The 9396-nt window shown below is 38.3% G+C and overlaps 1 long non-coding RNA gene across 2 annotated transcripts; it reads right to left on the minus strand.

The window, feature by feature from the left end:
* Positions 1-342: 342 nt before the first annotated feature.
* Positions 343-8951, minus strand: LOC309709787. Of its 2 annotated transcripts, none has more exons than XR_014277601.1 (4): positions 8572-8951; positions 7583-7697; positions 1489-1632; positions 343-958 (listed from the first exon to the last, which is right to left on the minus strand). It is a non-coding gene; the product is annotated as an uncharacterized lncRNA (long non-coding RNA). The 2 variants fall into 2 exon arrangements; XR_014277602.1 differs by lacking the exon at positions 343-958 and adding an exon at positions 968-1383.
* Positions 8952-9396: the final 445 nt, after the last annotated feature.

The raw sequence follows: 9396 nt of genomic DNA on the forward strand, positions 1-9396 counted from the left end.
AGATCACCAAAAAGACGATAAGCTAACTATAAAAGTATCACTGAGCTTTTTTCACATGAGAACCCTCGGCCCTTGACCTTCACCATCTGTTACAGAGTGATTTGTTTCAGCTATCCAGTTCCAAAAGTAAGAATCAATGCTAAGAACAGACTGGATTGCACTGAAGGCATATCTAGGGAATTGATTGCATGAATTCACTATCAGTGTAGGCTGAAGGAAAAAAGGACTCAGGACTGATTATGATACTTAGGATTTGACAGAATACATCTTTATTTACTTATAGGATGTGTTAATATCTGATTATATCTTACCTAATATTTATGCATAAATGTAGAAAAACATGAAAAACCTTGTTCATCTCAAAATATTTCATTTCAGTCAGTGCTCTGTATGCTACTATGATCTTGTAGTAGAATGACCCAACTGCACACCTGCAATCAATGCTTATTTACAGTCCCTTCAACTTTATTTTGCTTAACTCAGAGTCGTAACTTTTTTAGCTGCATTCTGCTTCTGGATATTGAGTTGCATAATCCACCAAAACTAATACAATGTGATAACCTTGTGCACTCCAGTGAAACAGCTCAATGAGGTCCATGCCAATGTGCTCAAACAGGACCTCTATTGAAGGTAGTGCACAGACACAGAACAGACTTCCTTGGAACCTTAGTTCCTGGGCCAGAGAGACATACAAATCTTAAATACATCTCAAAGCAGGATGAGTTTTTTTAAAATACAGGAACACAGGCAGGCAGATATGCTGGAGAGAGACAGAAGTGCTGTACATGGAGAAAAACCATGGTGTACAATCTGGACTCATAACCAACAAAACAAGCAAAACAAGCAAACAAATACATGACCACTTCAAAGTCCACCTCTGTTGTTTAGTTGAGGTGTTGGTGCCCTCCAGAGGCCAGGAAATGTATCACTTGTACAGGTTTGATTTCAAACTGCATATCTGGTTTGTATATGTGCATGAGGAAAGAGGAAAAACGGCGTTATTTTGACACAAAAATCTTGTCACACTGTTGATAATAATGTAATTTCAAGGCCTTATACACTGACATTAGTTTAAATAGAGCAAAACTGTATTTTCATCAAAGTTAGGGTCTCCACTTATTCTGTTTTTGATTACTTTATTATTCTTTAGAAATGTCAAAACACAGTTGGATTAGCATATAAGTAAAGACTGTGACAAATATTGCTACAGAATGGATAAATTATGCAAACCTTAAGCAATCACTGTCTAACAAAATGAATCTGTGATGACTTTTTGTGGTCTGGACTTCTTCTTTGACTGGGTGCGTGGAGTTTAAATTAAGTGGATGAGAAAAACACAGACACTTCATAATCTAGGAAAAGTTGTTTCAAATGCCATCATAGCTGTCAAGAAAAAATGGACAAAGTATTGAAATGAGTATAAACTATATGGGTGACTGCCAACTAACTGCACTTTGAAGTTAACCAAAGTCTAAACAGTTATCATACCTCAGGAACCTGCCTGACTCTCACTCCTTTAGCTCCTCCCCTTGATGAAACTGCATCCATCAGTTTTTGGGTCCAATGGTCAAGTTTAGCCATGAAGGTAGATTCAAAGCTTACAGTGGTTATTCTCTTGAACTCTTCTTTTATCTGTAGACAACACATACAGAAAAATTGCTGTAAGAAACGTTAACCCTTATTACAAACAAATGTCAGGCTTCACAATTTAAACTTGCTTAAAACTGCAGACAGATAATCCACCACAGTTATAATTTAATATATTTTTAAAAATATTAAATAATGTTTATCTATGCGCAAATTGCTTACGTAAAGTCTTAATGTCGATGCTACTGCCAAAATCATATCAACAATATTTCACGAAACTTGATGTGTTAAAAAAGTAATAATGATACATACAGCTCTTAAGATCAAGAACAATACGTAGCTGTTTCGCAACAGTAACCAAAATCATTTACAATGTAATATCATGTAGCAGGTATCCTTCTCACAGAAGTATTCACAGTTTGAAGGCGTCTAACTTTTAAACACACAAACAACAAAAAAGAGTCTGTGACTGAAATTAGATATAATTAAAAAGCAACGTTTTAATCGTGCTTTGCTCTCATAAGTATTATCCACTTCTATGCTAAAGTTCAGAATGACTATATACAGTGTTAAATATTAGCATTACTTACATGTGGTATGGTACATTTGTAACATGAGCGTAACATCATAAACAAATCCACTACTGCTCATAACATTGCTTTAGTAGAACTGCTATTTGTAAAACAAATGTTACTTACCTTAAACATGCAACACATTATCTACCTGATTTAATTAACTGCACCTTGAATTTCACTTTAAACCCATTAAAATTGGGATTTAATTTCAAATTACAGTTTTTTCTGATTGCTTAAGCACATTTTTTGTAACTATTGGCTAATTTTGCAAAACTCTTCACACAAATAAGAAAACCTGTCACCCAATAATCAAAACATTGTAGTTCTCTTGCAAAAGCAAACACAGCTAGACTAACTCTTCACACCTTCGTAAAAATGGTGTTTCCGTATCAAACAGTACACACAAGCCATCATCTACTAAGCACACAATGCGCCAACTGCACACTGATGGTATGAATACAAAACACATCTGGCTTTTGCTTTCTCTGTGCACAAGGTAGGCTATGTCAGTTTGAGCTCATACTTCTGTCATAGATCCATAAGCATAGAGGGATCCAAACTTCAAGTACTGGTGTTTATTTAAACACATCAAAACAAACACAAGTGTTTATTTCCAAGTATAGGATTATTTGCAATCGCCATAATGACTATATGGGTTACTTGGTCTGCAGTGAACATGCTTCCTCTGCCCCCAGCATCTGGTCATCTAGCAATTCTGTAAAGTAACAATTTCAGTATTTTTACATCAATGGTATTGGTGTGTTTCTCATTGGCATATGGCAGTGCTACAAATCTTTGTGCGAAGTGACTGTACTAACCGATTCTCATTTCAAAATGTCCTTATGGTGCTTGCTACAGTGTAGCGGCTCGAGTTAGGCTGGACCCGTTGGCCAGCTACCCTCAGGGTCATTCCACGGTTGATGACATGGTCCACTATTGTAGCTCTGATGTCATCAGCAATTCTATTTCTTACTCTTCCTACCCTTCCTCTCCCCCCTCCTCATCTTCCTCTCCCTCCTCCTCATCTTCCTCTTGCTCCTCCTTGTCCTTGTCGTCCTCTTCATCCTACTTCTTCACCTCCACGTCCTCTTCCTCGGCCTCCTCTACTTCTCACTCTTTCTGCTCCCTCCATTGTACTCCGCACACACAGCTTACCTGTATTATAGTGCTTAGGCTGATTGCAAAGTGAACTAATTATCTAAAAAAGTTTTCACATGTGAAAGTGTGCCAGACAGTTGGCAAATTAGTGTTAATGATAGCCATACATGTGTATACTTTTGCTAGGAGTGTGTTGGAAATTTGGTAATTGAGTGTTGTGCAGTGAATTGTGCCTACAGTTGTGCAAAGTGTGTGTTACAAAATTGCAAACTGAGTGCAAAGCAGTTTTTGTGCTTTTAGTTTTGCAAACTCAGTGAGTGGTTTTGCTATAAGTCTGAATAGTTTTAGAGATTGTGCTACAGGAATCACAGTTAGGGTTTAAGCATTCAGAAAAAACTGTAAATAAAAAATTAAGTTGATGGAGTTTCTCAAAATTATTCAGTCAACACAACCTAACAAAATAAAGTTTGCAATTTAGAAGATGTATCTTAATAAATTTTTCTCTTGCAGTAATGCATTTAATCAAGTGGTGGTAACAGGTGTGGTGAGTGTAGAGACCAGATGGAGGATTCTCACAAGGAGGATTTTGCTGCAGCACCCTCTTTCCAACTGAGTTCTGCTAGCTCCTGTGAGGAACTAATCACCAGCCACTTACACATTTTCCCCTAAAGTCCTTCTTTGTCATCTTCAGGGATTCCATGTTGTTACTGAAATGACAATATAAAAGTGACTGTGCCACAGATGGACCAGTCTATGACATTTTGGTATGTTGTGCTAAGATTAGCTGAGGTTGTAGCAGTATAAAAGGTTTTTCACTACTATGTTCAAATATAATGGAACTTTTGTTGAATTCACACCTCACGTGTGGAAAACAGAAAGGAGGCGGGCTTGCTATTCTTGTTAACAACTGGTGGTGTAACCCTGTTCACATAACAATGAAAGAGCGGAGTTGTTGCCCTGACATTGAACTGTGCGCTCTCGAACTCAGGCCGTGTTATTTGCCCAGGGAATTTACCCATGGTGGCTGTTTATGCTGCTCCCTCTGCTAGCCCCACAGCTGCATGTGACACTGTTCACTCTGCCATGGCCCAGTAACAGACTGCGCACCCGAGTGCCTTCATTCTATTTTGGGTGACTTCAACCAAGTCAGCTTGGACAATAAATTGCCAGCTTTTTGCATTATTTCCTCAGGCATTAATAAAGTTTTCTGATTCTGATTCCAAAAAGATAAGTTTGCACATGCAGGGAAATTACTGTTACTACTATTTTAACACTGCTGTGTTAATGTTAATGGCCCTTCCGGGTCTCCTCTCTGCTCTCTCCTATCTTGTCCCTTTTGTCTTACTTCTCTCTATCACCTTTTCTATCCCTTTGAAGAAGTGAGACTCCATAAATGCTAAAGAGGTAAGTATTATTGCTCAGTTGTAGTGAATAGATAGAATAAACTGTAGAAAACTAAACAGAAGAAAGAAGAAGAAATAACAATTTAACATAAACCAGTGACACACTCCAGGGCCTGATCAACCCTGGCAGGGCCTCCTTGGATGAGGGTGTCTAGTGATAATGGCCGAAACACCCGATGAATCCAAGGTCCACTACTGACGATGTGTCCCAAATCTTAATATCTAATCTAGATCAGATCTCTAATCCCTAAACCTAACCAAGGAAAATTAGCCTGGGGAAAAGACCGAAAGTTGATGCACACAACGATGTGTGCTGCTGGTAAAGTTTCTGGGCTGCTTTTCCTCATAACAGCCATCCCTCAAGAGTCTCTCCATCTAAAGCAAAGCATTATCAGGGACTGTAACATCTAGTCCTTTTTACTGAATTATAATACAAAGATGAAGAACTTTCACTAGGCTACTGCTTACATAGTAAAAGTAAATCACATCTTGTGAAGTTGCAGTTTCATTTTACAATGAAAATTTCTGCTTCATTCAGAGTCGTAACATAAATCTACTTATTAAAAATAGAAAAATTTGCAAAATAAACAAAAAACAAAAACAATACAAAAACTAAAGCTCATTCTCATTTTCATTTGCATCAGTGATTTTTGAAGTATGGGCTGAAAGTCATCCATATTTTTCCTTTTTTGAACAAACAGTAGGGTAAAGTAAAAGCAATCATAAAATCATCTGACGTAGGACAAGACACTGGTATGCAGATCCTATTGTGACTAGCAGTCAAGAGGCCTGAGTGACATCCCATTGTATGCTGGAATGTGTGCGCGTATGACCTCCACCCTGTATTGTTACACTGGAAACCAACCAGAAAAACACGTGACACAGATAAAAACCTGTTCTACAGCATCACCACCTGTCACACCTCAACACACAAAACTAACTTACCTTTGAAGCTGGGACATACCACACATATCAGACATACAAGAGCAGGACCTGCAGAAAAATGTGTGTGAGGTGTTGCTAAAAGCATGTCTTACTTCACTAAAGTATGCCAGATGTTATCTTTGGGGGAAAAAAGTGGTCTCCATAGTAAAGACGAGTGTGAAGAAGAAAAAGGAAAAGCACTAACCATTAAACAGAAGAACACATTAAACTGAAACCCCTGAGGCTGAAGCACGAGAAGGAAAGAGTGGAGTAAAAAAGAGTTGTGTAATTGAGCGGAAAAAAAGCAATAAAATCAGAAGTGTTTGCAGGTCAGATAAGATGTGTGTATTAGTAATCAGACAGGTTTCATGAGAGAAACATGGAAATGTAAAACTTAAAAGGAAAGAATAAAAATGAGCCACAAAGGAGAATACTTGTTACGTGGAATTGGGAAGAAAATGAAAAGCAGAGAGACATGAAATATGAAGGCATAAAGAAGAGCTTTGGATTAAGAGCAGTTGCAGGTCAGCTCACATAGCTGACATTCCTGATCACATGCACACTTTTATCTGGTTCAGTCTCACTCTGTCTCTCACTGAGCTCAGATTCATTAAACCTGACTCATCTGGTTTCCTGGGTGTGGCTGCAGGTTAATAGATGAAACACGTGGCACACTATAAAGACCTTTCTTCTTTATTTCCATTAGGGTCTAATGGGAATAAAGAATAAAAGTTTGTGTTCTGCGTCCTGATCAGCTGTAGACCTTTGTGAATCAATCTCGTCTTCTGTACAGCACAGAATGTGTCCAGCTTGTCAAATTGACATAAATCTTCGATCACTAGCAGTGTGACTCTGAAGTGCTGTACTGTATGTTGGTAAGTTTTCTCCCCAACAAATAACAACAATGTTGATTCAGCGTTTTGCACCGCCAAAAGCACCTGCAGGTGCCTTTGGTTTCATTTTATAATACTGGACTTATTTTTCTACAAAGCTTTGAACTTTGAGAGTGTTTAAACAATAGAGAAAAGTGTGAAAATGTTCCTGCCTGTCTGAGAAAAGTGTATAAAGTGTGTAGTGAGGGGTTTTACAGCTTTAAAACATCTATAATAATTGTAAAAAGTAAAGTTGGCTACTTCACGGATTTCACCTATTGCAGGTTATTTTTGGAACGCAGCTCCCGCGATAAACGAGGGACCACTGTCTCCCAGAGCTTTTCAAGCTTTTGTACACAGACTACAGCATGAACCTTCTTGATACTTTCTTGTTTCCAATTTATTACCCCTCTATTACCAACCACTCTATAATAGCAACTTCTACTTATATTTTTTGTCTGACTCAAACCTGGGACAAAAATCATGATCTTTTGGTGTTCACAGTTTTAGTTTTTAATACTCATGCTATCTCCTGTGGGGCATATATATTTATATGAACTACATAATCATGATATCCTGCTTCAACAATCCTTCTGATCAACATGTTCCAACCATGACCCTTATTTGAATGACCCTAACTCATAGGCTAACATTAAAGCAAACCATAATGCTAAAGAAGTGGCAAGTTGGTGATGCACAGAAAACAAGAGAGGATTAGACATGTCTGTCCATCTCTCTGTCCATCTCTCTGTCCTTCTGAGCATTTCTGAGGTGTGGGTTGTCTACTAAATGCACATGCCAAAGTGTCCATGAGCAAGACACCGAACCAAATTAAAGGCTAAAGGGCAAACAGTCTCTTATATAAGCAGGGGCCCTGCCATGATACACACACACAAACACACTGGCCTAACTGGCTGGAGGCTTCCCATGATGCACTGTGTTTATATACGGCTCTGAATCTCATCATTGGTTATTATTAATGGTTATTAACATATATAATTATTAATTAGTTACTCTCACCAAAGCAGATGAATAATTGCTATGCTGATTCATGTAATGAATTTTTCCATTGCATTTTGTTTAAGACTTTACTGATTAGACAAAGCTTTACATTAATACTCACCAGAATCCCACCAGGTCACCCGTTGCTTCAATTCACACTAGGGAGACATCGGCGAAGTGTCCTTACTGTAGCCTTTGCTGTCAAATAGCATTCTCATCTGGTCCTACTTGGCAATCTGGAGAGATGCAGTGATGTCAAAAGCAGAACTTTTTTTCTCCGCTAGGTTACCAAACACAGTGTACAAGATCTCACTAATGGCTTCAGCCTTAATTGAGCTAGTTTTGGTGATTTACATATATTGTAGTTACAGTCTTCTTCACTCACTATAATTCTTTATCCTGTCTTCACAGGTAGCCCTATCTGTTAAAAGAGAGCTTTTCCTTCCCACTGTTGCCAAAGTGCTTGCTCGTAGAGGGTTATCTGATTGTTGGGATCTCTTTGTTTTCTCTGTATTATTGCAGGGTCTTTACCTTACAGTATAAAGGGCACTGAGGCAACTGCTGTTGTGATTTGCTTCTCTATAATCAAAATTGGATTGAATCCTTATTGAATCACAAATCAACTGTGATTGACCACATTTTTTTTTGGAAAGATGAGTTCAGTTTCACTGCGACAGACTGGCGACCTGTCCAGGCTGTACCCCGCCTCTCGCCCTATGACAGCTGGGATAGGCTCCAGAAAAAGGATAAGCAGAAGCGAATGGATGGATGGATGGAGTTCAGTTTCATTAGCCACAGCCAGGCCTGATTATTGACAGAATTTTTGACAGACAAAATCACTTAAATAGAACCTATCCAACAAAGTAAAATAGTCTAAAATTCTGCTTTAATCCAAGGAAACAGCTGAGAAACAAAGTCACTGACATCTATTAGTCTGAACAGGGGGGATGAAGCCATTGCTAAGGCGTGGGTAACTATGGTTACAGCTGTTATCCACAAATGGAGAAAACTTGAACAATGGAGACATGCTGGACTTTTTGGAAAGTTTGAGTCCTGTTAAATCTGATATAAAACTAACATAGCTTTTCATGAAAAGAACATCATACTAACAGATAAACATGGTGGTGTGGTAGTGTGATGGTCTGGGGCTGCTCTGCTGCTTCAGGGCCTGGATGACTTGATGTAATTGATGAAGCATGAATTCTGCTCTCTACCAGCAAATCCTGAAGGAGAATGTTCATCCACCAGTTCATGAACTGAAGCACAAGCACATTTGGGTTATGCAGCAGGACAATGATCCACACACATATAGTAGGTCCACCTCTGAATGGCTCAAAAAACCAATGATCAAATGAATTAAATCAGACTGAGATGCTTTTTAACATGACCTCATGCTAGAAAACCATCCAACGTGGTTGAATTAAAACAATTCAACAAAAAAGAGGCCAAAACTCCTCCACAGCTATGTGAAAGACTCACTGCCAGTTACCACAAACACTTGATTGCAGTTCAGCTGCCAAGTGCAGCACACTCATGTTTATGGGGGAGTTACTGTTTTGCATAGGGTCAGGTAGGTCTGGATAGCCTTCTTTGATTGAAAATCATGAAATCACAATTTAAACATTGCATTTTGAATGTTCTCATCTTTGTCTGATAGTAAAATGTGTTTGGTGATCTGAAACATGTACCCAATATGCATAAAACTATGCATATTTATAAAGGATGCAAATGCTTTGTCACAGCACTATTGTGCTCTAACATTATATGGTTGGAACATAACTTATGGTTGTTACAGCTGGTTGTCTAATACACTCTTTGTTTCTGTCTTGGTGTTTCCACACTGGTTAAAAGTGCGTTGTTTGCACTAGTTGAGTTTTTCTCTGAAATATAACATTTTATATTCACCAGGCTATCAGTATGATATAAGTAAAAGTG

The sequence above is a fragment of the Aulonocara stuartgranti genome, assembly GCF_965226115.1.
Source record: "Aulonocara stuartgranti genome assembly, chromosome: 7".
Lineage (NCBI taxonomy): Eukaryota > Metazoa > Chordata > Actinopteri > Cichliformes > Cichlidae > Aulonocara > Aulonocara stuartgranti.